The sequence below is a fragment of the Colobus angolensis genome, unplaced genomic scaffold (assembly GCF_000951035.1).
Source record: "Colobus angolensis palliatus isolate OR3802 unplaced genomic scaffold, Cang.pa_1.0 Scaffold263, whole genome shotgun sequence".
Classification (NCBI taxonomy): domain Eukaryota; kingdom Metazoa; phylum Chordata; class Mammalia; order Primates; family Cercopithecidae; genus Colobus; species Colobus angolensis.
Window position 1 is genome coordinate 1513691 of NW_012115855.1, and position 21897 is coordinate 1535587.

A 21897-nucleotide genomic window follows, 5' to 3' on the forward strand; every position below is an offset into this window, starting at 1 on the left:
AAACAGTGGAGAGAAGGTCATGAATGATCTGGTGCTTTTTCTGGGGAGGACAAGGGGTCAAGAATGATTCCATCAAGTGGTGTTGGATAAGGGAGCTCCTATACTTTCTTTTCTTGTTATTAATGATTTGAGATGAAGGCTTTTTCTGATCCTTTTCTACCAACTATTCGCTCTGACAGTTATGACAAAGAAAAGATAGAAATACAACACTGTCTTGGCACTGCTTGCTAGTTTTATGAAGCAAGTTGAAAAACAAATCAAAGAATATAACACTTTGGGAGTTTTGAGTCCTTACCTAAATATCAACTAAAACTCATCTGACCGAGCTCCAAAGAGAAATTGACTACACTTCACTGCTGGGTATCCCAACTCTAATAAGGTATCTTATCATAAGGCTCATGCCACTGGATTTGCATTTTCTAATTCACTTTCCAATGCAAGATTACTTGGACTTCTCCTGAAAATACTCCTCCAAACAACCAAATCACCATCAGGTTTATAACCAACTCAGTGTGCGATAGTCCTGACACCATCACCCCACCCTAACGTGGCAGTGCAGACCTGGGGATGCACTGCACATGGTCATTTCACTCTAGGGGATGCTGATCAGTTTTAGGTCTCTCTCAGCTACACCTTTAAATTACACTTGTGCTGTACTCAGATCCTAAGAGCTTCGTACTAAGACATGTAAATTATATCCATAAGCAAGATGTTCAGTTGATAGTTTTTTTAAGGATTAAAAAAATTAATATGCACACCAAAACTTGGCATCCCATTTTGGATGATTTCAATAAGGATCTCACAATATCCTCAAATACATCTCAGAGTCAGGAAGAATACATTTACGGTGTTTGGTCTAAAGTCAATTAATATTCTTTTGGGAGGCAGAGGCAGGCGGATCACCTGAGGTCAGGAGTTCAAGACCAGACTGACCAACATGGCTAAACCCTGTCTCTACTGAAAATACAAAAATTTGCTGGGTGTGGTGGTGCATGCCTGCAATCCTAGCTACTCAGGATGCTGGGGCAGGAGAATCGCTTGAATCCAGGAGGTGGAGGCTGCAATGAGCTGAGATTGCACCACTGCACTCCAGCCTGGGCAATAGAGCCAGACTCTGTCTCAAATAAATAAATAAAGTCAATTAATATTCTACCAAACGTATTTACAAGTATTAGACCCACTGCGTATCATCAGGGTGGGTAACTGAGTTTTAACTGCAATGAGTTAAAACTGAATTGGAATCCACCACTTACTAGCCCTATGACTTCGGGAAAGCAAGCAATCTGGGTCTCAGTTCCACTCCACCTACTTTCTTTTTTTATTTTTTTTTTAAGAGACAGGGTTGTACTCTGCGCAGGCTGGAACGCAGTGGCACAATCATAGCTCTCTGCAGCCTTAAACTCCTTGAATCAAGCAATCTTCTTGCCTCAGCCTGCCGAGTGGCTGGGACCACATGCATGAGCCACCATACTCAGCTAGTTTTCCTTATTTTATTTATTTATTTATTTTTGAGGCGGAGTATCGCTCTGTTGCCTAGGCTGGAGTGCAGTGGTGCGATCTCGGCTCACTGCAAGCTCCGCCTCCCGGGTGCCTCAGCCTCCCGAGTAGCTGGAACTACAGGCACCTTTTTTTTTGTATTTTAGTGGAGACGGGGTTTCACCGTGTTAGCCAGAATGGTCTCGATCTCCTGACCTCGTGATCCACCCATCTCGGCCTCCCAAAGTGCTGGGATTACAGGCGTGAGCCACCGTGCCCGGCTAGTTTTCATTATTTTTAAAATGGGGGATAGCAATTGTTTTGATCTCTGAGGGTTATCATTAGGATTATATGACTTCTTATTTGTCAGGCACTTAGCACAGTGTCTTGCTTCCAATAAGCACTATATAAATGTCTGCAAAGTGAAAATAGAAAATACAATAAATGGCACTCAGAAGGGATTCCATAAATGATAGCTAAATCTGAAGCCAATAGCAATAAAGACTTAATAAAACAAAACTAAACTATAAGGCAACTTTCCTATAATAATAAAGTAAAAAGAATACTCGTCTTTGAGTCATGAAATGACTGTCCCAGTCACACATCCACCCTGTGGCTGTGGAAAAGGCACTTCCTCTCTCTGTACCTGAATTTTTTCATCTGCAAAATGAGAGAACTGTACCACAGTGACGGTAGCTTCCAGATGCTGGTATGTGGCTGCAACCAGTTGACGCTGGTCCAGTCTGTGAGAAGAGAGAAAGCAAAGGGCACAAAGGGCAATGCGCTCATCTGCTTCCTAAAGTTATAATCATTTTAAAGGAGTTTTCTTCCAGATTGATTCCTCCCACCCTCCCTCTTTTCTTTCTTTTTCTTTCATCTTTCTTTTAATTTTCCTTCCTTTTCAATGTAAAAATTTCCTTTCTTTTATGCAACGGTGATGAAACCAGAATTTTACTGTGGTAAAATACATATAAAATTTACCATTTTTAAGTGGACAGTTCAGCAGCATTAAATACATTCACAATGTTGTGCAGTCATCACCACTATCCATCTCCAGAACTTTCCCATTAGCCCAAACTGAAACTCTACACATTACACAATAACTCCCCATTTCCTCCTCTCCCCTGTCTCTGGCAACCACCATTCTACTTTTGTTCCTATGAATTTGACTACTCTAGGTACTTCAAATGAGTGGAATCATAAAATATGTGTCTTTTTGCATCTTGCTCATTTCACTTATCATAATTTCTTGATGGTAGAATTTTTAAAAATGTTTTTACTTGACAGTCCCCAAGTAATGCTCTTCCTAGTTTCTAATCCAAAAACCCACTGGGCTAGAAAACCTCTAAGGTTTCATCTAGCACTAACATTCTATATTTCTATGATCAAGGGCAGTGGTCACATTTTCAATGCATTGCGGCACCCAACACATTATGGGTGAGTGCTCCCGAAAGGAAACGATGCAGCAAGACCCTGGGGCTGCTGCTCAGTCCAGTCATCTTTGTGGGGATAGAATTACATAGAATACCAGAACTTTGGGAAGCCGAGACGGGCGGATCATGAGGTCAGGAGATCGAGACCATCCTGGCAACACGGTGAAACCCTGTCTCTAGTAAAAAAAAATACAAAAAACTAGCCAGGCGTGGTGGTGGGCGCCTGTAGTCCCAGCTACTCGGGAGGCTGAGGCAGGAGAATGGCGTAAACCCGGGAGGCGGAGCTTGCAGTGAGCTGAGATCTGGCCACTGCACTCCAGCCTGGGCGAAAGAGCGAGACTCCGTCTCAAAAAAAAAAAAAAAAGAATTACATAGAATATGTGTTGGGTCTATCACTTCCCATATTAATTGCCATATCTCTTTTGTGCTCTAAACTAATTATACTATAAATGTAGAAACGAAAGGATAATGGGAAATACAATTTTTTAATGCATGCATCATGTTGCCAGACAAAATCTGGCCCACTTGCCAAAAGCTGGCAAGAAATTGGTGGGTGTAGTCCAGTTTCCAGCAAATTCTACAAAGCACCTCCTCATGTCTGACCTTTGAGCAATTCAGTAAGTCACTCTATTAAGGGAACTATTTTAGGGAGGTATTGGTTTCTCCAATTACCTTAAAAATCACAGATCTCAGGTTTTGCTGTTTTTCACTCACCCAGCCTCATGGACAAGAGGCTTCAGGAGTTGTAGGCTTTCTGTGGCATTCATCATCCATCTTTTAAGTGTAGTGCCTGGTTTTTAAATGTTAACAGAGTGATATGTAAGTCTTTCCCCATGCTACTAACCCCAGGATGTTCTTGCACTTCAAGTCACAAACTATGAAATTATTTTTTAAAACACCTTTCAAAATAATATTCCCTAGGTCAGCCCAAAGCAAGTAGAGACATACACAATGATGGGTGTGGTAAAATTGTTTTGTGTTTTGAGATTGAAGCTATGAGTAACTATCAGAAAGAAGAGGAATACAAAGAACAAAGTCTTAAAACAGGTGTTTCTGAATGTATAAAAATTAGCCCCCAACCATTCCAAACAAACCAAGGGTAAAAAGAAGGAGTAAGGACCAGGGGAACACAGTGGTCATAGGGAGAGGCTGCTGCAGAGTCCAGCAGAGAAATGATGACCTCAAAAGGGCAGATAGAGATGGTGAGAATGGGGTGGATTCGGGCTGGATTTTGGAATCAGACTGAACAGCACAGAGAACACTTAATCCTTGTGTCTGGAATCTCACACAATATATAATTAGCCCATGTGCTCTCCCCACTTCACAATGATGCTCACACATAGCTGAAGATATCTGCATTTTCCAGATAGGGAACTTGGGCCTAGAGATGGTCATTAGCACACAGGGTCCCTGCTCACATGGCTGTGTGGGAGGAACAAGGCCAAAACCATATGCATGGTTACAGTGGACCCAGATGCAGAGGTGCTTGCCCATATAAAGATGTACGTTAAGACCTCTTTCTTCTAGCAATGTGAAACATGGTTAATCTTAAACAGAACTAAAATCCATCCATCCATCCATCCATCCATCCATCCATCCATCCATTCGTCCGTCCGTCCATCCATCCATCCCAGGGCTTAACTTGAAATGTCCACTTTGTCCCTGGGTACCCTCACCTAGATCTGGGGCACATCTCTTCTTAAATGAATTTTTCACTTCTTACTCCAAGGAATTGGTGCCATTGTGGTTTTGGTAGGTTATATATATTTTGAGTAATTCCTGCTTATTCCCTCCCAAATAAATAGCATCTGCTTTCTAATTTTTAAGGAAGAGGCAAATCTGTTTACAGCTGACTTATTCAAATGGAGCACTAAGGAAAAGTTAACCACAATATACTACTGGTTATAAAAATGTTATTTTAACATTAAATTGTTTCTAATGTTGATCTGATTAATTTAATGATTCATTAAGACTTGAAAAGTGGTTGATACTTAGTAGGTGGTCAGTAATGATTACTTAATGAATACTTTTGCTGTAAAGTTTAATAATAATAATAAACAATCATCATCATCATTGCAAATACTTTTATTTACTTACTATGCGTCAGGAATTGCTCCAAGTGTTTTATGTGCATAAATTCATTTAGTCTTCTCTCCATTTTACAGGTGAGAAAAGTGAAACCAAGTGGTGCCAAGTAACCTGCCAAGGACATAAATCTAGAAAGTGAGAGCCAAGAATTTTAACCCAGGCAATCTGGTTCCATAGTCTGTGCTCTTAATAGCACATTATCTGCTTGTCTTAAGTGAATGAAACATACTTTCTAAAACCTAAGAAGCATATGATAATTTAAATATTTTCCCAAAATATTATATTGCTATAACTAGCTCTGCATGCTTAATTTTTCCGGTAACATAATGGCATTATTAACTTATGATTTTGCTCTGTCTGTGCTCTTTCTACATATAATTCTTGATCTCAAGTCAGGCATTAAAATAAAAACCAGTGAAAGAGCACAATTATAGTGCTCTTTGTAAAAAAATAAATAAATAAATAATAAGACTAACAAAGTATTTAGGAGCATCCACCATCAGACCTAAGTTGAACAAATATGTAATTTGACAGATGTCATATATATTGACAGATATATTTGACAGACATATATTTCACAGAAGTCAAATATGTTGACTTCTGTCAAATTACATATAACTCAGAAGGGATTAAAATTCAGAAGGTGAATGGTTCAAATTCATTCTTAAACATATGGCAACATTTGACAACCTCTATGAAAAAGCTTTTTTTCTCCAAAAAGAACAAATGAAAATAGATTGTTATAGGAAGAATTTCTTACTCTCCTTAATCCAATCACTTCAAAAAGTCATAAAAACAAAAACACACGTTTAAAAATACATGCTTGAGGGTAAAAATTCTCTACCATCTGTTTTAGTAGACTGCATATGTTCATCTAAATATCAAGTCAAGTTTTTCTTTTAATGAATACAGAGTACACTCTAATTCACAATTCGTTTTTGTTGTTGTTGTTGGTTTTTGTTTTTTTTTTTTACAAACTAGAATAATTTCAAAATTAAGAAAATGGCATCTATTAGGCTAAGAACTCTTCCTTTGGCCATAAAGGCAGCTGAGTCAGCTTCTGCTGAGCTCATGGCAATGTTATACCAATATCTTGCTCTCTTGAGATTTGTATACCAGCAGATCCGTGGAAAGATGGATGGTCCCATAATGCATCACCAGAACTCCTTCCTGGGCAATTTCAGATGGCCTGTGAACTCCAGGACGTGCTTGAGACTCAGGAAAGTAAAGATAATAAGCCATAAAGTATTTGCCAGCTATGCCAAGGTTTAGACTTCTCTTTAAGTGCCTACATGGCTCAAGTCCTAGGCTTAAAAATGTTTTGTATCTAATTTCAATGCTCTTTGGGTAAGCAGGCACCTACTGTTTAATTAACAATGTGCTCCTCCAAAGGGGATGCACCAAAGACCTGTGTTCCTATCTTTGCCACTACTGAAGCCAAACAAGCAATTTAAATACAGCCTGCCCAGCAAAATAACTTCAGGCTCCAACCGAAATAACAGAATGTGCTGGCCTACCATCAGGGGACATATTAGTCAGACTGCCAACCCACATCCCTCCCACTTTCGGTGTCCACTGCCTGTCTCACAAGTCTAGAAAGGGGATGTGTCACCCTCCCCCCACCCCCATACCACGCCACAGGTAACCATGATTCAAGTGACCCAGGGAACTCTACTGACCAGATTCTGTACTAAGAAAATACCATCTATCCCCATCGAATTTGACTCAGTGGTAGTGAAAATAAATAATGAGCATAGCTCCTAGCAAAAACCATCTCCCAGTAGCTCACACCTCTTTAATGTATCAGTAATCTCTACTGATGATGGTGACTGGATGTGTCAGAATGGTATCTACCCCTCACAGAGGTAGATCTCCAAAGCTCTCCAATAGCAGGCAGTTTCTTATACTGCACAGTCTAAGTCTTCAAAGAAGACTCTTGTTTTGCTGACCAAGTAGTGTATATTGGCTCTGAGCTTGTTGAGCAGGAGGCCAAGGAAATGTCTCTTACTGTACCTGTATTGCACAATCACCTAGTGACTGAGACACAGATCTTGGCCTGAATCATCTTCTTTTCAAAGCTAGATAACACCAGGGTTATCCAACACATTCCTGTGATTCAACCCTCAACATCTAGCTCCTCCAGACCATCTGAGCATGCTTCTTCAACATAACTTGGACTTATATGAGTTGAAATTCATGAAGTTAAATACACTCAGATGCTCCTAACAAGCCTAAGAGTTGAGTTGTAGTGGAAAAATTCTCAGAACACTAAGTGTATCTTCAAATTTTCCTGCTATTATTAGTCCTCCACTCTCATTTCCTTCCTCTATTTCAGCTTTTTCTGTTATCTCCTTCTTATCAGTCAAAGCCATGCTCAGATTTCTAAGTCCTTTCTTTAAACCTAACATGAATTCCGTTTCTTGATTATTTATGAGTGACACGAAAATTGCTTTCAGACAAATAGTGGAAGATTAGAAGTCTACCTGGAGGAGGAATAACATCAAATATCCTGCATCATCAACTGAAGGTGATTTTTCTCCTTTCATTCATTCTGCATCTAAAATTCTATAACAATCTCTTCTTAGTCTACAGAACACAAGATAAAATCCACCAGAGAGCAATGTTAACTGATACCCTAAACATGGGGGCTAATCTTTCTAACATATGAGGTAAGGTTTAAGAAAGCTATTATTTCCTACCCTTCCAAATTAAGGTCCACTGCTACCAATCCTAATATCACATTTCTTTTTCTGTGCTACCAACTTGATGATGAAAAGGAAATGTGAGTAACAGGATAAGGCAGCACTGGTAGGTAATAGATTAAGAAAGAAAATATAATCCTCCTCTAAATTATGCTTATCACAAAAATGCACAGTTCCTCTGTGGCTTAAAACACAGGAGGGCAACTGTTCTCTGGAGGCAATCAGATTACTATTGATTTCAAGAAGATCTGATGCTAGCTGGAGATACAAAAGGCATTCTTAGAGCAAAGGGCCACAGATTAATTTATAGGTAACTGTTTTCCCAAAGGTAACTTTTATAATGTCAATGATAAACTTCCTTTCTTTCTAGTCTGCTTTATTAAGATAAAAATCTTTCTAAATCATTCTTTCAGATTTTGTCATTAACCTTTACGTAGTCTGAAAAGGCAAGTAGTTATGCAAGAAAAGTACTCCAAAAATCAACATTTCACGTGATATTTTACATTTTTCAACTAAAAGAATAGTCTCTGCCAACCCCCTCTTCTAAAACTAAAGGAAATCATCTCTACCTCTCTGGTGATGTAGACAGATGTGGGGAAACACACCACTATCCGTGTGTGTCCACATGTGCACATATACTCACTCACCCACAAATACAAACACACCCGAGTCATTTAAGAGCCAGGTAAGTAAGAGCTGTAAATACATTACATCAGCTCTATTAGCACTTTTTACTGGTTAGGTTATTTGATTTGTTTATTAATAAAAACAATTAAAATCTTATTTATTCTTTACACACACACACAAATGTTTGCACTATCCATAATATATATAGTTTGCCTTTTCAAGTTCTTCCACTAAAATTTTTGCTTTTGGTGCAAAAGTAATGTTTTATCCTTATTAACTATGCTTTACTTTTGAGATCACAAACCCCCTCCCAAAATAAGGGAAATCAGGTTTGTTTGTATCATTGAAGAAATGGCAAATCACTCATATTCCCTGACAGAGATATTTCATACCTCATGGTTACTGAGGCTGTAGAAGTCAAAAAGTTGCCTTGAGACAATGCATGGGACTTGGTTTTACAGACTATGCAGAATACTATATTCTCTCTCTCTCATTTCTCTTTCTATACATTCAGTCTCTTTCTCTCCTTACTTCAGTTTCATCTATCTTGCCAATTAAGAATTATTACATCTTTTTTTTTCAAGTAGGGTCAGGGCCAGTGGATCAGAGCCAAGGAGGCAGCCCATAAGTGTGAGAATTGGGTGTACACCGAGGCTTAAGCAAAAAAGTTAGTATATTGACAATAACAGAGGTCAGTTTCTTCTCAAAGAGGGAGTTACAAATATGGAAAGAGGAAAGACTAGAATAAACCTAGAGTGTTAGATTAGAACTGGAGTACCAATGTAAGCATAAGATTTTTCAAGGATAGACAGACATCTAGAAATTGATATAGACATGAGTGTGCAAGTGTATACATTAAAATATTTTTCTCTCTCTGTTCCCTAATTCCTAGAAGCAGCAACCTTCCAGTAGCAACGTGCAAACCTGACACCCAGATCTTGGTTAATAAACACTATTCTCTACGAAAAAGAACCAGACAGCCTTAAAGAAATAGCTGATTACAGTGCAGGGAACATAAAAGGTGAGTCTGAAACATCTTGTTATATCATAAAGTAAGGGAAGTGGGCAAAGGATGACAGGGACATGTGGAAAGAACACAAGACACAAGTTGATGAGATTCCCACTGGCCAAATCTGGGAAAACTTGAGCATCAAAATAAATGCGGATAGTAATGGATTATAGACCATTAAATCAAGTAAGATGCCATGAATCTACACTGGTAAGGATAAATGAATGAATAATATGTAAATGGGGGAGAAAAACTTCTACTTCACAGCAGAATACCAACTTACAAATCTACAAAGAATGAGAAGGTAGAAAATCACTATTTGGCAGCAATTTGGTAATAACGGCATCCATTTGGTAATAATGGATTCTGACGAGAATCATCAATGGATGCTAAAATAAGTAGATAAAATTCTAATAAAGAACAGAATATTTACATAGTTTTTAGTGGCTCCTTATAAAATATTTATTAACTACCTGTTAGTTACTAAGCACAAAATACTTGTTACTTGAATTTATAATGTAGAAACTTGGCAGACGCCATTTTATTGAAGTGATAAAAGTTAATATCACCAGTGATAAGACAAGTTAGCCTCATGTACTTGCTAACATGATGCACTGAGAACACAGCCTCCCTTCTGCATTATTTATTTCTACAAAAAAGACAGCATAATTTGCATCTAACTATGAGGAAACATCCAATACTACCAAATTAAGGGACAAGGTAATTCTACAACATTATTGGCTTAGACTTAAAAAATATATATACTACATGACTATTACATGTAATACATGATCCTGGATCAGATTGTGTATCTATACAAGACATTATTGGGATACTCAATGAATTTTTTTTTTTTTTTTTTTTTGAGACAGAGTCTCACTCTGTCGCCTGGGCTGCAGTGCAGTGGCTTGATCTCAGCTCACTGCAAGCTCTGCCTCCTGGGTTTACGCCATTCTCCTGCCTCAGCCTCCCTAGTAGCTGGGACTACAGGCGCCTGCCACCATGCCCGGCTAATTTGTGTGTGTGTGTTTTTAGTAGAAATGTGGTTTCACTGTGTTAGCCAGGATAGTCTCTATCTCCTGACCTCATGAGCCTCCCACCTCGGCCTCCCAAAGTGCTGGGATTACAGGCATGAGCCGCCTCGCCTGGCCTGGGATAATCAATGAATTTTTAATGGGTTTATGCATGCAATAGTAGAGTTATATCTAGGTTAATATCCTGTTATTCTGTGGTTAGTGTCTGGACAGAGGAAGAGGGAAACAAAGAACAAAGGTGACTAAGATGGCGTACTTCCGGGTTCTTCATCACCAACTTTCCCGCGCCCGGGAAAGGCACAGTTGGCGCAGCATGACGTCCCACCAGGGAAACCGAAACCTACCTGACCGCGCCCACCACACGGCCCTCGACCCGCCCGCATCCCGCCTACCGCCCTCCCACTCCCAGGCCCAAGACATAAAAGCCGCTCCGGGCAGGCGCCGGCGCGAACTTCCTGGGCCCCCTCCTCAAATGCGGACCCAAGAACCTCGCCGGAGAACTCCGGAGTGACTTCCTCGGCCTCCACCGCCGGAGACCGGTGAACTTCGCCTTTCCTTCCTTCACATTGGCTAGCTAATAAAGTTTCTTTTTACCTTGCCTACTTGCCTTTTCTCTGGCGTCTGCTCTGGTGGTCGCATAAAACAAATCAGTTAGGTAAAAGAGAATCCTGAACCTTTTAGAAAACAGATTTTTAGAGGGAAAATAAGTTTTAGAGGTAAATGAGGCACTGTATCTACAACCAACTCTCATATAGTTCAGAAAATTAAATAATAATTATATACAGAAAGAGAATGTATGTATATGTACACATACACGTGTCTTGAGAGAGAGAAAACAAGTATGATTACCTTGAGTTTTGTGGCATCTGAGTGAGGGCATATGGGAATTTTTTGTTATGTTCTTGCAATTTTTCCATAAGTTTGTAATTATTTCTGAATAAGTATATTTAAAGGAAAAAGATTAGAGGATTTTAGTATGTCGGTATCTTCAAATGGTTGTCACTAAGCACTTACTGCATACCATGCTCCGCAACACAAAGGAGCCAGACCTGACCTTTAGCTACCTAGAGGAACAGGGGAACACAGATGATACAATGTGAACAAGCTGAGACTAAGCTGGCACCCAGAGGGAGAGTCCCCCACGGGCACAGATGGGCCTTCAGAGCATTCTAGAAAGAAATAGCAGCTCCTGGAAAAAGCCGAAGGGTATAAACCCCAGAAGAGTTAGGAAATCAGAAACAGAGTTTAGTGGAAGAAGGTGTAGATAATAAGGCTACTCTTAACCAGAACTTCCAATGGAAGATGCTATTTTTTTCTTCTTCGTACACAAAAAAATTCCAGGCAGGCTACATTATGTTTGGTACAATGAAAGAAGACAGTGTTACTGATCTTGATGATCATACTCATTATTTGCTAACATAAGTTATTAGTGATACATACACAAAATAATGCTTTTTAACAGCCACAACATATTGACTTTTAAAACACAATAGCAAAAAATACAACTCCAGTTCTTAACTTGTTTAAGAGCGTAAAATACATAATTATCCACCTGGATACCCTTTCATCAGAAAAGTTACAAAGTCTGTGTAAGTTGTCAGTAGGTGAATAAGCCAAAGTAATCTAAGAGACTCCTAATATCTTTCTATCTCTAAGTCAATAGATTTTTCAGTCCAATTCGAGTCATAGTCTTGATTACTTTTGCAAATGTAAGAAGTATTAGGTAACAGGGCTTAGTTTTCTGACCCCAGGGTAACCACACAATGAACATTATGTCAAATCATATTTTGTTCTACTGAGTAATGAGAAAGCATAAATCAAGAACCCACCGTGGTATTTTTACAAGTTTTTTTTTTTTTTCTAACATTTAAACCATACTTGCTTTGCATTTCATTATTATCTCTGCTAACAGGATCAGTAATAGAATTCAGACTATTTTTCAGGCTGAAAAGCAACCTAAATTGAAATCTATTACTTTCTTCTGCAAATCTGCCCTACCTTTGTGATGCAAAGTTCACTCACAGAGCCCAGCGGGGTTCTGCTTCAAATGCAGCTTCTCTATGAAAGTGAAAACTCAATGAGTATTAACCCTTCAGACCACTTTCTCCTTTCTCATTTCTCCTTCTCTTTCAAGATAATCCTCAGGTTATGAAGTTCAGATACAAAAACACAGGTACGAATGCTCACAAGTATACAATTTGAGTGGATTCAAATGATGTTAATTTATCATCCCAATCACATCCAATGAACAACATAATCCTGTCCTCAAATAACTTAAAATTGCCTCAAATAGTTCACATTTTTCTTAATATTTGGCAAAGATTCTTTGAACTTGGCTACCAGCCTAAAATTTCCTTACAATCACAGAATTTGCCCCAGGGTTAAAAGCCAACCACCCAGGTTTGAAACATTTACGTCTGAACCTGCAATTTGTTGGCCACCCACACTGACTCATTAAAATGTTGGAACCAAATTTGCTTTGCCAGCTTAATTATCAAAGCCAAGAAATCCATTTCCCACCAACTGAATTAGGGACAGAGTTCTCTCTCAATGGAAAAATGAAGACCTGTGTTTTACCCCCTTCTCTAGGTTACTTAATTGCACCTGTCTACTTCCAGTGAAAAGTGATATTAGAACAAGTTTTGTGTACACACTGAGCGTCCAACCCAGCATGAGGCCAGGCCAGGTGTCTCCTTCACCCCAAGTCACACTTTGGCAAATAAAATAAATCATTTATTTCAGTGGCCTAAGACACATCGTCTACTGCAAGATTTATGCCACTTAACTTTAATCTTCTGTTTTGAACGTGTTCCATTCTAGGTCATTTTATCGTATGTGGCTATTGGAGGCAGTCTTCCGACAGACTAGCGAAGTATCAAAGTCTCCTGGTGAAGGTCTTATTTGTTCTAAGGGGAGTAAATGTAACAAACCAGGTAAATGTCCATACTTTAGCAGGTGGTTGGCAAACTTTCTGTAAAGGGTCACATAGTAAGTATTTTAGGTTTTGTGGTCTCTTTTGCAACCACTCAACTCTCATTGTAGTGTGACAGCAGCCACAGACTATACTGTAAATGAAAAATAAAATTCTAAGGTCCCCCAACTGTCTGAATGAACTTCCTTGTCAACCAGGGCGCTTTTAAAAATGTAACCTGAGACTGGTTCAGGCTATGATGGATGTAGGACATGTCTCATGATACCTCTCCAGCATTAATCTCAACACAGACCTTAGGTCTCATAAGAAACATTTTACAACCTATTATCTCTAAAGCGTACTGCCTGAAGGCTTCCTCTGCAAATAAGAACTCTGGTCTTCATAATCCTTTATCTTAACCCAGACAATTCCTTTCTATTGATCCCAGGTCTTTAGATAAACTCAACCAATTGTCAACAGAAAATGTAAATCTACCTATAGCCTGGAAGCTCCCCCACCCCTTCCAGTTGTCCTGCCTTTCTGAACCCAACCAATGTATTTCCTAAAGGTACCTGATTGAAATCTCATGTCTCCCTAAAATGTGTAAAACCAAGCTGCACCCGACCACCTTGGGCACCTGTTCTCAGGACCTCCCATGGCCCATGCTTACTCATTTGGCTCAGAATAAATCTCTTCAAGTATTTCACAGATTTTGACTCTTTTCATCAACAATACCCAAGCAAATGTGCATGGCTGCATTCCAATAAAGCAGTATTTACAAAAATAAAAGAAGGGCTAGATTTGGCCCCCAGCCAAAGGTTTGCTGACCCCAGCTTTAGTACTTCTTGGCTTTGCTTTCTAGTAAAAGTTAGCCTTTATTTAGCCAAACCAAAAACAAAAACAAACCAACAAAAAAACAGAAACACTGGAAAGGGGTTTCTGAAAGAGTAGGCCATGTGCCACCTGCACCAAAATCTCTGAGCATACTTCAAAACTATTCCTATCTCTGGGCTCCAATCCCAGTTTACTCAATCTGGATCCCCAGGAGTGGGGCCCGGGAATCTGGATGTTTACAACTTTCCTGGTTAACTCTTACAGCGACAAATTTAAGACCTTAAGGGCCATGACTTCAAGGTAAGATAGGACTGCATCTGTTGGAGGTAATGGTTTGGGGCAACTCTATTATCCAAATAGTAAGCTCAAAAGAGAGATACATTCATTCCAGGGACTATTTGTTACCCCACAGATGAGTATAACATTTAGCTGTTTGTTGAAAAAAGATTTTTAATACAAAAAAAGGAAATAAGTGTTCCATATTCTATTCTCTGTTTCTCCCATATCATAGCCATTTAAACTCAGCTTTGATTTTCTTATTACATGTAAGTAAGTGGATATAAACCATAACTGCTTAATACTTTACAACTCATTCTTCACAAGCCCATGAGCATATACTTGAGAGCATGACTCTGGTTTTGGTTTCTCAGAAAACTTTTCTTTTAATAGGAATCAGCTATTTACTATGTTGCATAGAATTTTATCAACTCCTTTTACACATTAGGCTTTGTAGAAATGCCCTCATCAGGGGTCTAAAGACAGTTGCTTTTTATCCTGTCTCTCCTTTCAGTAACATGCTCAATTTGGAATTTAATTATTCTTCCCCAAACTGAGACACACCTCTCGAGTGCGCATAAGGGTTCTTCTCTTTCCATAATCCCTTTGTCTGTCTGGGTGTCTAGTCATATTTTTCCTGAAATGTCATGTTGATATCAGCCGTCATTCATCCTCCTCCTCATGGTGAGTATGTGGCTGCAATTCACTGCTTGAGACCAATCAGGGGACTACGGTGCATCACAAAACATTGCTTTGCTTTTCTTGACATTTGAGAATTTTAACTCAAGTGTGCAAATCCTGGTGAAAACAACACAGTGTGTAATTTCAAGTGGTCTATCTACATCCCAGCTGGCCCATCCTGAGGCACCCAACAATCCCGTGTTGCAGAATGTGGGTGCCATGTAGGTCACAGCCAATCCCCCTTAAAGAGTTTATGCTTTGGCATGAAACACGTCAGGTCTGCAGCTCATAAGCAATGAAATGTCCCAGACAGGAAAATAAGAAAAAAGGTGGGAAGCTGAGTATAATGAAAAGAAAAGCAGACTCAGAACTCAGCCTGTCTCTAACCACAAAGCCTAGGATAATCCGATTAGCAATGAAATTCTCCCATTCTACAATTTCAGTTCATATATCAGCTATTTAAATCTGAAGACAGGAGTTCACACAGAATAGGAAAAACATAAGAAACACTGATAAAAATAATGTATCCAAACCCAAACTCATTTTCTCCTGACCAAAACTACTATTTATTCTGAACTTCTTTTTTTGTTTTTGTTTTTCTTTCTGGTCAAGACAATTTTCATATTTAATGGCAATAATATTTTTAAGTATGTAATATATACATCAAAATAAAAATAACGGGTGATTTTTCCATGTGGTATGTATTTTTTCTGTTAACAAATATTTATGGAGGATCTACCACATGCTAGCCACATCTACACTGGGACTGTATGGTTAAAAAAAAGGAGAGGAGTGGGGCAGAGGATTGGCTTCCTGCCCTCTTGGGGTTCACTTGTCACCTTCACCCCAAGCTTCAATTCCCCCAGGCCTTATTCCAACATTGTCTTCCTTCAATATTTTATTTATTCAGCTCAATATTCAAAAGGCATAGAAGGCTGTACAGTGAACACCATCTCTTCCACGCATGTCCTCTGGCTCCTCAGTCTGCTCCCTAGAGGCAACTATTAGCTTCTTATCTAGCCTTCCAGACAAATGTTATACTATTTAAGCAAACAAGCATATTCTCCCTCTTTCCTTTTCTTTAAAGACAATCAATATTCATGTATATGCTCTACTTTGTACCTTGTTTTTTATGAGTAAGTGTTGGAGTTCATTCCATATTGGTGCATCTTGTTTATAGCTGCATAGTATTCCATTGTGTGGCTATCCCATGGTTTATTTAATAAGTGTCTTTAATGCAGATTTATGTTGCTTTCAATCTTTCATTATTACAAACTATTAATGTATATCCTATCATTCACATATGCACACACATCCTAATATATAAAGCCATGCTATCATCATTAATGGAGTAAGTTGGCTTCATGTATTTCTTGCACATACAGGGGGTCTCCAACCCATAAGCAGAAACAACAGGGGCTGACCCTGACCCCTCTACACCAGTGAAGCCCTCATCACTCTGAAGAGATATGTTAAAGAGAATTCACTGCCGTTCAGATCCTGTTGTGCTCTGTATCCTGGAAAGTTTCCTTGTGAGAAAGGAAAAGCAAAGAATCCAATAGAGATTCTGGAAATCTGTAAACAATCATCGTGCTTTTCTGAGGTCTACAAACAACCACAGTGAACTGCATCAACCCCTAGTGCAGCCAGAAGCTGACCGGGTTTGGCTGCAGGGTTAAGAGCTTATAGAGCCATAACCCTCGTGTCACACACAGAGTTCAGGCATGGGGTGTCATAAATCTGGAAGAATTTCTTGCTCGAAGGCCCTCTTGGCATGATTTTTTTTTTTTTTCAAAATGCAGTTAAATGTTCAGTTTTCTTCATCTCTCCATGCAGCTGCAAACTCTACTGGCTCACATGCCCCTACAAGAAGGCATAACTGGTATGTTTCCTTTTAAATCAAACACCTTCTATAGGTACTTTGGCAGCTCTTCTAAGTCTCTAAAAGCAGAAGGGGACAGAGAAAGGACCACCCACACAGTTAGGTTTATTTGTACTGCATGATCCTTATAGCCCACTGTAAATGGCAGCCCCTCCCCACACACTCCTCATACAGGTGGCTCCTCCTGCCCTCTGTTCTGGGGACTTCATAATCAGTGCAAACTGTGTCATTAGTGTGAACAACCAGAGTCCTGTCCTTATTACCCCATCACTTAACTTGGTGATGGCAATTTATTGAGCACCCATAACATGGAAGGTGCTATAAAATTTATTAAATTTTGAAATGATGGAAAGTGCATCGTGTAAATGAATCCAGATGGGTTCCTGGAAAGGCTGAAAAGATTTTTACAGACATGAAAATGAAACAGTTATATTTTATCTCACATAAATGGCAAAGGGGGCATGTGGACTCAAAATGTATGACTATTAATTGAGTATTCATTTATAACATATTAAATTAGTTCACAGATTGTAATAAAGCCTTCAAAAATTGCCTGATAAAGAATGGCCCTTTCAGTACCCTGGTCTAGAGCAAGTTTGCTTTACATTGCCTCAGAAATATAAAGATGGCACAACCGAAATTCAGCATAAATGGTGGAGAACACATTCTATTTTGTAATGGTCAAGTTTCTTGCCAATTAAAATTTCTTCTGGGCCGGATGCGATGGCTCACTCCTGTAATCCCAGCACTTTGGGAGGCCCAGGTGGGTGGATCATAAGGTCAGGAGTTTCAGATCAGCCTGGCCAACATGGTGAAACCCTATCTCTACTAAAAACACAAAAATTAGCTGGGCATAGTGGTGGCAGACACCTGTAATGCCAGTTACTCGGGAGGTTGACACAGGAGAATCACTTGAACCCAGGAGGTGGAGGTTGCAGTGAGCTGAGATCGTGCCACTGTACTCCAGCCTGGGCAACAGAGCAAGACTCCATCTCAAAAAAAAAAAAAATTTATTCTGTTATAGGAACTATTGGTGGCAATGACTTACATTAGGTTGGGGGCAGTATGGCCTAATTTATAGAAACCAGGCACAAAATTTAATAGAAAAAAAGGGTTCTGGGAGATAATAGGACTCAGCAGCTTCCCTCTCTCATTTCTCATCCCAAACCATAGCCAACTGAGGGCAGTTTCGGGAAGTTTACTAGCAACTACATGCTTTGTAAAATGTAGCTAATTTTATGTGCACATTAAAACCATAAGAATAATTACATAAAAATATAAAATATAAACATATAAGAATATCTTACAATGTAAATACATGGGTGTGTGTATATCTGTGTGTATATATAGGTGAATACCTTAAGATGAAAAAGGGGCACTATTAAATGGTTGATCTGTATCATCTGATAATTCTGCATTGGGGGATATACTAAAAGTAAATGCCTCCTTATCATTTACCAATAAAAAGGAATTTTTGGAAAGATGTTTATAGCAATGTGTAGTATCCAGGCTCCAAGATGACCTGTCAGTGATCCCCACCTCCTGCCATTCACAACCATGAATAGTCCTCTCCCATGCTGTATCAGGGTTGGTCTGTGCGACCAATAAAATATGGTAGAAGTTAAAGTATATTACTTCCAAGATTAGGTTAAAAAAAACATGACTTCCATTTGAGGGCTCTCTCTCTTTCTCCTTCTCTCATCACTTATTCCAGGGGAAGTCAGCTACCATGTCATGGGCACCCCTATGGGGAGACCCATGTGGCCAGAAACTGAAGTCTCCTATTGCTTGCCATATGAGTGAAGTTGGAGGTGGATCCTCCAGCCCCAGTGAAGCCCTCAGAGGAGACTGTAGCCCCAGGCAACAGGTTGACTGCAATCTCATGAGAGACCTAATAAGCAGCTAAGCCACTCTTGAATTCCTGACCCCCAGAAACTGCATGAGATAGTAAATGGTTATTGCTTTAAGATGTTATACTTTGGGATAATTTGTTGCATTGCAATAAATAACCAATACATGGTGCTATCAAGTTAGTGTAATTGTAATAACAGAAATACTCAAACTGGGAAGCTGCTAAGCAAATTATGATATATTATCTTGATGAACTCGTGAATAATTATTTTTAAAATTACAAGCATTTTGGTGTTTTCCCTAAGCATGTGTATACAAAATGGCTTGAAAAACCAAAGTGCAGATACATGCACTAATTAAACAATAGAGAAAGTATGCATGTATGCATTTTCTCAAAGATCACTGAGAATTTGGAATGAAATAAATAGCTACCCTTAATCATTTCCTGGATTAGTTTTAAATATATAGAACTATACAAAGTAAGAAAAAAATCTGCACATATAAATTGCAAATGCACTATTTAATGTGAATGGTGAATGCTAAAGATAATAGTGCTGTGGCCTGACATTGCAGAATGAGGGAACTGGTTTCTCTCTATGAATAATCATGGTAGATTAATGGAGATTTTAAAACACTGCCTGCAACCTCTCTGACACTCCTTGCACCAAGAGGTGAGATGTATTTTGCTTCCCTTTGAATTCGGGCGTGTTAATGGTTTGTTTGTTAGCAGTAGAAGTTACTGGAAGTGAAGACCTGCAGCTTCCAAGACTGCATCACACAAGGCCTACAGTTTCTGCCTGGTTCACTGGCGACACTCATTCTGAGGGAAGCCACCTGCCATGTTGAAAGTCTGACTACTCACATGCTGTGAAAGTCATGTGTAGACACCAACTGCTCTCCATGTGGGTGAGCCAAGTGACTCCCAAATGAGAACTGCCAAGCTGAGCCCTTCCCAAATGCCTAAACCACAAAGCTGTGAACAAAATAAGATAGCTTCATATCACTAAGTTTTAGGGAATGTGCTAAGCAGCCATAGTAACCAGAAGGAGACCAATTTTTAAAATGGTGCCAATTCTCACCCATTCTGATATCCATACTTTTTGCTATAAGACATTGAGAAGCAGAGTCTCTTTCCTCATTTTTTGAATCTTGGCTGGACTTGTGGCTTGCTGTGGTGTGCAGAGAAGAAATGGTGTGCCGGTTTTGAGCTTAGCCTCATATAGCCCCTGCCTTTCCACTCTCATAATACCCAGGCATCACTAAAAGAACAAGCCTAGGTTTGTCTGTTGGAAGATGAAGGACCACGTACAGGTGAGCCAACTTATCCTAGCTACTCCCAGACCAACCAGCTGGAGAGTCACAACACATAAGTCAGTTCCCCAGGTAAGACAAGAAGAACTGCCCAGCTGACCCACAGATCATGAGCAATAATCAATGTATCCTTTTGTATGCCAGTGAGCTTTTGTGGTTGTTTGTTACATAGCATTATTGTGGCAATAGATAGCTAATATAATAATCACATTAAATCAATGTATATGACAAACTGGTGTATCTTTCACAAAACTTGAAAATGCCAGCTTATAAAAACTCAATAATATCACCTTACATATGTCAATTTCTTTTATGACTTGATGCAGATTAATTAGTATACAATACTCCCAACTTTATTTGGTGAATTATTTTGTATTTTAGCTGATAATCTGTAACTCATAAGGATAGATATGAAGATATACTATTTGAGAAGCAGTTTTAACACCAGAGTGAGGTTCACTGGCAATGCATGGTGCTGGTAGTAATAATTTTATAGCCTTTTTTAAAAAAATTGCTCTTCGTCTCTGATGGCACCTTGTATTGTAGCTTTAGGGACTGTAGAGAGAAAAGAGAGTTGAGCCCACCTCCAAAAAGGCCAAGGCCAGAACTACCCTGGTACTTATTTTGACCCCGCATTGCTTAGCAGATTGGCAGCAAGGTTCAAACAGAGCCAAATAGCAGGATGGTTTTTACCCACACAATTTTCCTAATAATAGCCATGCAGTAATTATGTGCATGGCAACTATGTACCAAACTACTGTGAGGATCTATTTAAGTAACAGAAACAGAAATCTCTACATACAATACTTATTACTCATAGGAAAAGACAAACTTAAATACTATTTACATCAATTCAGATAATGCACCACCACTAAAGCCAATAGCAAAGCATATAATGAAGTGTTGAAATAACTTTTTTTGAACCATATTTATGGCCTTTATTCTAATCCTGATCTATGGGAGTTTACCAAAAATTTCCAAAGGCAACTATAATTCTAAGCAGGCTAAAAATATATTGCTACTCAGTCCACTCTCTTCTTAACCTTTTAACCCCATGATGGTCAGCCACAATGTTCAATATTGTGGTCAGAGTCCAAAAGTTTTAATGTTCAGCTTGCTTCTGGCTACTGGGTTTTATCTTCTAGCTACTAATTTAACCCAACTGCATCCTAAAATTGACTTTGGCAATGCATTTTAAAATGTGGGAAAAACAGATAAGATGGCTCTGTCTCCTCCCTGTCCTCCAGCAGAGAATGCTCCTTCCCTCTCAAATTGATACCAACTTTCTGCACATGATACTGTTGCAGCTGCCAATTTATATCCAGGAGCAGAACTGGGGTGAGGATGGATGTATATACATACTGGACTGAACAATATAATATTTAAATAAAAGATTAAGACAACCACTGGAATGATGTCACAGGGCAGTACATGTGAACTGGAGACTAAAATGTGGCTTTGGACAAAGTGGCATTTATGGTGTCTTCCAACCCTGAGACTCACTGATGGGTAGCTACATGAATGGCAAAGGTATTTAAAAGAGACAGAAGCTTCCAGCGGGTTGAAATAATCTGAAAACGTAGGACTGCTAGAAACAATGATACCCCAGAGGCAATCAGCATACTTAGCTCCTAGCTTCTGCTTTCCAAATACCCTTCCCAGTTCTGATTCTGCCAGAGAATGCCACCACTCCTATCCTAACAATAAGAAAAAGAAAAGCAGATAATCCACAAAATCTAATTTTTTGAGCCCATTAGAGTGTTGAGATGGAAAGGCAACCAA

General features: G+C 39.2%; 1 protein-coding gene across 1 annotated transcript in view; it reads right to left on the reverse strand.

The window, feature by feature from the left end:
• Positions 1-21897, reverse strand: part of UST (uronyl-2-sulfotransferase) — a 321122-nt gene that overhangs the window by 238643 nt on the left and 60582 nt on the right. The gene's annotated exons all lie outside the window — the stretch shown is intronic.